The sequence below is a fragment of the Lolium rigidum genome, chromosome 2 (genome assembly GCF_022539505.1).
Source record: "Lolium rigidum isolate FL_2022 chromosome 2, APGP_CSIRO_Lrig_0.1, whole genome shotgun sequence".
NCBI lineage: Eukaryota > Viridiplantae > Streptophyta > Magnoliopsida > Poales > Poaceae > Lolium > Lolium rigidum.
This window is the reverse complement of record NC_061509.1, coordinates 157,272,313-157,278,956: the sequence shown is the minus strand read 5'-3', so window position 1 is coordinate 157,278,956 and position 6,644 is coordinate 157,272,313. Positions and strand designations below refer to the sequence as shown.

Genomic DNA, 6,644 nt, shown 5'->3' with positions numbered 1-6,644 from the left:
ATCATGTAATTTTATAGAGCCATGTAAGCTGCATGCTTCAGTTTTGGCACAATATTTTCATGTAGTTGTATAACCAGTTAACGAAAATGTACCCCAAACATTTCAAAATTAAATGTAACAATAATATTTAAAATGATACTTAGCTAGCCTGTAAGAAAATTAAGCAAGATTGCAATCAGGTTTCATCTCCCAGAAATTGCCATTTCTTCAGGGAATGTAAGAACAGCTTCATCAAGCTAGGAACTGTGATTCTTACAGGATAAGTGGATAACACAATCAATGAGATGTGCAGCAATACAAATAGAAAAAAAACATAGAGGTCAACCATGTTGTAACACATAATGCTTAAAGCTGGGTCGCTTCTAAGAAGTGGAATCAAGCTATCATTATTGTGCCTTGCACAATGTCACATAGTCCAAAGGGTTAAAATTGCCATTGTACCATGAGATTCTGAACCAGGAAGGTGAGAGATAACTGAAGTACATGTTCCTGAATTTGATGTTCCCCTGCACTTGGCGTATGGTGGTACCTTCAAGATTGGTGCTTGCAGTTGACCGGCTTATCATCTCATATACAGTCTATAAGCAGCAATTCACCCTTGCTCAACTGAATAGAAGTTTGTAGCTGCCTGGTTCAGACTACTAAAAATGGGGTATAATATATTAGGTAAATACAATACTTGATGGAGAATTAGAGCGGATCATATAGGATAGGTTGCTTACATGCCACTCAGAATTACGGCGAATACAGGTACCACAACTTCACCAATCACCGCCATCAGATTTACCACAAGCAATCAGGTGTCATCCAACCCAGAGTTGTAAAGCACATGAACAAATGGCCAATCCATATGCAAATCCCATGACAATTCCATGGACAATTGCTCTAACAGAAACACCATATATATTTCCGCAGCTGCATCCTATATATGGAGTTCACCTTGAAATAGTAGATAATTTAATATTTAGACCACAACTATTCAATGGATACAACAAGAGGTAAAAAAAATAAGTGGGTAATAGAAAACACAATATAAATTGAGAAGTCGCCCAAGATATTAGTGGCATACAATTGATAGAAGGTACAATACTCATCTCCACTATAATTAAATCCATGGCACCACCTCCTAGTTATCACTCTTTTGTAATTTTAAAAAGGCAACTTATCCATGCTTTCTCGGCATCAACTTTAGCTCTACCCGAAGGCAACAAACATTCAAAGAAAAATCGTCAAATGCCTGCAGGTCCATATCAACGCCGTGGCATACACACACCTTGATCCACGCTTCCTTATATATAAGCAGATCCTAACAGCTAGTGAACAATAATATAAGCATTTTGTTATTTTACAACACGAAATCGTAGCAAAGGCTAATTCGTCATATGATGGAATATCATATTAAGAGAACACTCAGTAGCACCCTAAAAAATTATGTCGATATATTCAGGGACAATACGCGCACCCAGCCTTGCAACACCCAAAAATAACATTAAGCCATCCAATCCCTAGAAACAACAGAAGACAAACACCGAGAAGGAGAACAACAGACAAATCACAATGTGGTGTGTGGTCATCAGAGATAAACATCACCGATGACACTGCTTTATGCAACAAATATGAGTCAAGGTGCACGCCATTATTAATTGTAATTGCAATTCCTTCTATAACAAATGGTCTGAGTAATTTTTAAGATGTTGACGTCAAAGTAAAAAAACTAAATACTCAAATCTCGTGTACATTTCATGTGTAAGGAAAATTTAGAAGTTTTCTTCAGATAAACAAAGGGAAATGGGTGTTCTCTAAAAAAAAGACCACAGACCATATACGGCCAAACAATTTAATGTTTACATTATCCACAAGATTCAAAATTTGGTGTGGTTTGGGGCAGCTGATTAGGTTACCTGATTAGGGAAATATGAAAATATGCAGAGATTTTGCTACAGGACACCATTTGGGGCCCATAAATAATGTTGCTTCTCAAGGTATAGTAGACTGGGCATTTTTCAGCAAGAAAACTCTCTGCATCAACTTCTGATTTTTCAATCATGTGCACGGGATTAACTCCTGGCCGGGAAGAGCAACAAGCCAGCGATCAGTGAAACGCATCACCTGTCATGGGAAGTGTGTAAGGAATAACATATCCATTCAACTAAAACGAAAAAACTGGATCTGCAGAGGACGGTCAAGTCCTGTGTACAAAAACATGGAGCAGTAATTTGTACTATTGTTCAAAGGGCGATATGGTTATTTTATTTTAAAATCTCAAAATGTACCAACAAAAATAAAATGCAGCAGCTAGTGTTTCACAGATAAAGAAAATTACGAAAAATAAATAAATAAGCAGATAGATGAAGAGGACCTTTGGCTCATCAAGCGCGCAATAGAACACTATGTATTTGTCAGCAACTCACATTTCCATTTGATCACCCATAAAGGTTACTAATCCCAACCTCTATTATGTAGTTGTGCTTTGAGGCAGGTTTATATTCTGGAACACGAAGCTGATTCCACATTGGGTTGCCTTTGGTGGTGATAGAATTGTATGTGCTCTTGAACATATCAGGCAACACACTGGATTGGACAAACTGTTGAGTATCATTTAAATTAAGTGTAGATAGAACATCTCTAACGCAGAGGCATGATAGCAATCAGTCATGATTACACAAAAGAATGAAAGGCAGTATTAAAGTTACGGTACAACATATACCTCAGCAATTTCTTCAGTTGTGGGCCATATATATGGTGTTCCTTGTCCCGAAGAGAAGTATTACTCCACAGTTAACCTAAAGAGAAGTATACCTCGGCAATAAGCATATACCTTGTCTTTACCCATGGTTTGACCTGAAGAGAAGTATTACTCCACAGTTAACAGAAAGCAGAAAAGAAACATGAAGTACAACAGTATATCAGAGGCACCAGGGAAGAAAAAACCTCAAGACCCAGTTGGCAAGCTTTCTTTGCGACAAGGGCAGCACCAAGCATAACGCTGGGATTTGGTGTGCCTATGCAGCTTAGTTATTGCTCCAATAACAACACTGCCGTACCAATCCCTGTTAGCATCTTCTCCTCTGTCCACCATCTTCACCAAGTAAACATGAAATAAGTTTCAGTTACAAAAAAAAATGGAGCATCTGCGAGAGGAAATAAAGGTGAAGCTCCCCAACAGAAATTCAAGTAATGCAAGAAATGTCCATGAGAGCTTGAAATAAGTTTGTGGGGTTGGAAGAGGGGCTTACCATGCCAACGAAAAAAACCGAGCTGCTTTCACACCAGAAACCTTTCTCGTCTCCCACGTTTGAACACCTTATGCCCGCCATGGCTGCCGTGACGCGGTCGTGTTGGTGCAACCATTACCTGCTATATTTGGGCTCAATCTTCTGAAAATTGCACTATGGTTCAGATCTAAAAATCCTCTAGCAATTACCTGATACATGTGGGCCCAATCTTATGTAGAACTTAAAAGAGGAAATCAGTAGCAGAACCATTAGTTTTAATGTAATTTAGACAATGTAGAATAAAATAAGATTAATAGGATACATCATCTACTGAACTAATGGAAGCTAAAATGGGGTAAAATAAGCACCATATCGCTGTTACCTACTTCTAGCGTAATGATATGGACTGTTTATTTAGAGATAAGGTTGCAAATAGATCTGACCTGATGTATTGTTTACAAAATTATTTTAATTGCTGGGATAGCGCTATTACAACATAAGTGCATAATTATACAACATTGAGCAACACAAAAGGTGTGTGTATATTCGTATAATGCTTTTTAATGAAATCTGGTCTGCAGACTCAACGGTTAGTCTTATAACTTCATATTTCCATTTGATCATTTGCCTTGCGACATACATATGCCAGGTGCACCATCAATTCTAATGTCATGCTACCAATTTAATTAGAGCAAAAGTGATTCTAGCGCACAATATTTTGCAACTTTGTGTCCTTTTTTGTGCAACCAACAAATTATTATTTTTAACAACGAATTTTAGTAGCGCTTAATTATTATTTTTAACACCAAAACATAGCCATCAAGCCACCAAGCTAGACATGAGTGGCTACCTGTTATAGCCTCGAGTAGACGCAAGAAGGTTTTCTTTGATGTATTAGCTGCAGTAAGATGCTTTATTGACTTAATAACTTAAGGCTTAGTCTCATCAAAACCATCTTTATCAACAGAATTTGATCTTCATAAGAGGAAATCGGAAATTACATGTGCAATAAACAGCAGTATCTCTCTATATATATGCATAAATACATATTGTTGTGAGGTGAAAGCACCAAGGCGATGAGCATACATCTAGAAAGAACAGAGATCATACCTGTCAAAGCAAACATGAGGTGGAAACACAAAGCACTGGTAGAAAAAAAGGGAGACACTAGTTGAAGTATAATAAAGCTTTAGAATTGCACTCCCCAAGAGGATTTCATTGTTCTGCAGAACATATGTGAAGAGTAAATAATTTGACAAAAGAAAAGGCATCATGAGACACTAAAATGTACAATGAAAAGGGAAGCAAACAGATCTTGTGATAGAAACTTGCACGGTACCTGCCATAGAAGAAAGGTGTGCCATGGCAGGCATTAGTTTAGTACTATATATAACAGGCTCTACATTGCATAACTCTTGACAGAATAAACTAAAGTAACATGGAGTTTCATAGCCAATCCAAGATACACCTTAATACTGAGAAAATGGTGAAGAAAATTGAGTTGCAAACCACCGAAAACTAAAACACCAATTCTACATCCTCTTCCGTGCATACACTTATCCATGGGGCAGAGAGGAATGCCCAGGTGAGGTGGAGTTGGGAACATCCTATAAAAAACGAAGGGATCGAGGCACGATGACCGAAGAAAGCGGGGAGAAAGGCTTGATTTCTTGGTACTGGTCAAAGGTTCCTCAGCTGCTGGCTCCAGGACTGATCGGAGCGACAGCGGACAACACGTACTCCTCATTGTTGTCAACCTACATGGCCTAGACGTCATAAAACAACTGCCACATCGGCATCCAGCTGCTCGTCCTGTTTGACGTCCATCCGCACAACGTAGGCGTGGGCGCGGTGTACCCCATCCAATGCTTAAAATGAAACAATCATCTTATTAGCCACACAAATTAGCTATGTATAAATTAAGTTAGCCACCACCAAGAGCTTTGTGCTCAATTAACTTGCAGATCAAACAATTACTGGGAACCAGAAACAGTCAAATGGCCACTTTAGATTCCTAACATGGAATAACAAATATAGGCAAAAAGAAAGTTGAATCCATACCGAATCCAAGATTCAAGAACCTTTTCATATTTTCCAAACCGAAAGATCAATTGAGTGAAATCTTCCTGTCTGGACTTTTGTCGAACAGCTTGCTTGCATATCTAAACAGAATCTGCACAAACAAAAACATTGTCAAAGATTAAATTGAGAGAGAGAGAGATAGGAAGACAGTGGGGAGGGGGGGTGGACGGACCAGGAGGTGGACTTATTTCTCCTCCTCGGCCAACCAGAATCGAAGAGGACCGAAGGCCTGGCGTCCCTGTAGTCCCTTCCTCGCCTGTGTGTGCATGGTCAACGGAGGAAGGTGCTCCTCCTGCCGGCAAAGACGAGCGGCGTGGCGAGAGGGATGCCGCGGGGCTCGGCGAGCTTGATGAGGAGACGGAGCGGCGGTAGCCGCCGGCGATGGCAACGATGAGGCAGCGCTGCTTCCGCCTGGAGCGGCGACGAGGCGGCGACCTACTGCCTCCACCGGCAGCCGCCGGCGATGGCGACGACGAGGCGGCGATAATTCCGCCGGGCAGCCCGGCGGCGACGACGACGAGGCGAGAGGGGATTGGGCCAGGGAGGGCCTGGAGGTCGGGCAGAGATGGGATTGGGGAGGAGCGACGCGAGATTGGCGGCTAGGGTTTTCTACCGTGCGCTTCTTCCTTTTATATGACAGTGAAAAAGTTACACGGCCAAGATTTGCTGGTAAGATGCATCGACGGTTCACATGCGCTAAACTCTGTGAGGCCCCCGTGGGGGGGCATCATATATACCCCTGGATTGATTTATGTAAATAGCTGTTAACTTCAAAAATGCATAACAAATAAAATATAAGTCATAAAATTACATACGACCTATCAAAATGTTCAGTAAGAAATAATCTATCCAATAAAAATATAATATGAAATATTTATTTTCATTATAAATTCATTTATTTTATAACCACTATTTTAGTAATTGCATATGCTATTAAAATTTACAAAATGAACAATTTTAATGTGGTATTTAATTTCAGAATTGCACCAATATTTTTTAACTTGCATTGATACAGTTTAATGAAATTTTACTTTCTTTTATAATTATGCTTTTCAATTACTAAAAAGCTAGCATTAATTAAACATCACTTCTAAATTATTATTTTCAAAGAATAAAATTTAGGAAAAATTCCCAAATCAAATTAATTGAGAAATGGAAAATTAATTTCTAATAATTATTATTTTACAAGTAATACTTATTAAATGTTTTGCCTAACCATCTAATATTGTTAAATCATTATAAATTCCAAATCTTGCTTTACTTAATTATTTAACCACCAATATTAATAATTTCTAAAACCACTAATAATTTCCAAAACACTTAGGCAACTAAATAAATGTGTTAGCC

The 6,644-nt window shown here is 38.9% G+C and overlaps 1 long non-coding RNA gene across 1 annotated transcript; it reads right to left on the bottom strand.

Moving 5' to 3' along the window:
• Positions 1–4,430: 4,430 nt before the first annotated feature.
• LOC124687537 lies at positions 4,431–5,588 on the bottom strand. The gene is made up of 3 exons (XR_006998241.1): positions 5,470–5,588; positions 5,277–5,388; positions 4,431–5,083 (listed from the first exon to the last, which is right to left on the bottom strand). It is a non-coding gene; the product is annotated as an uncharacterized LOC124687537 (long non-coding RNA).
• Between the last annotated feature and the right edge of the window lie 1,056 nt (positions 5,589–6,644).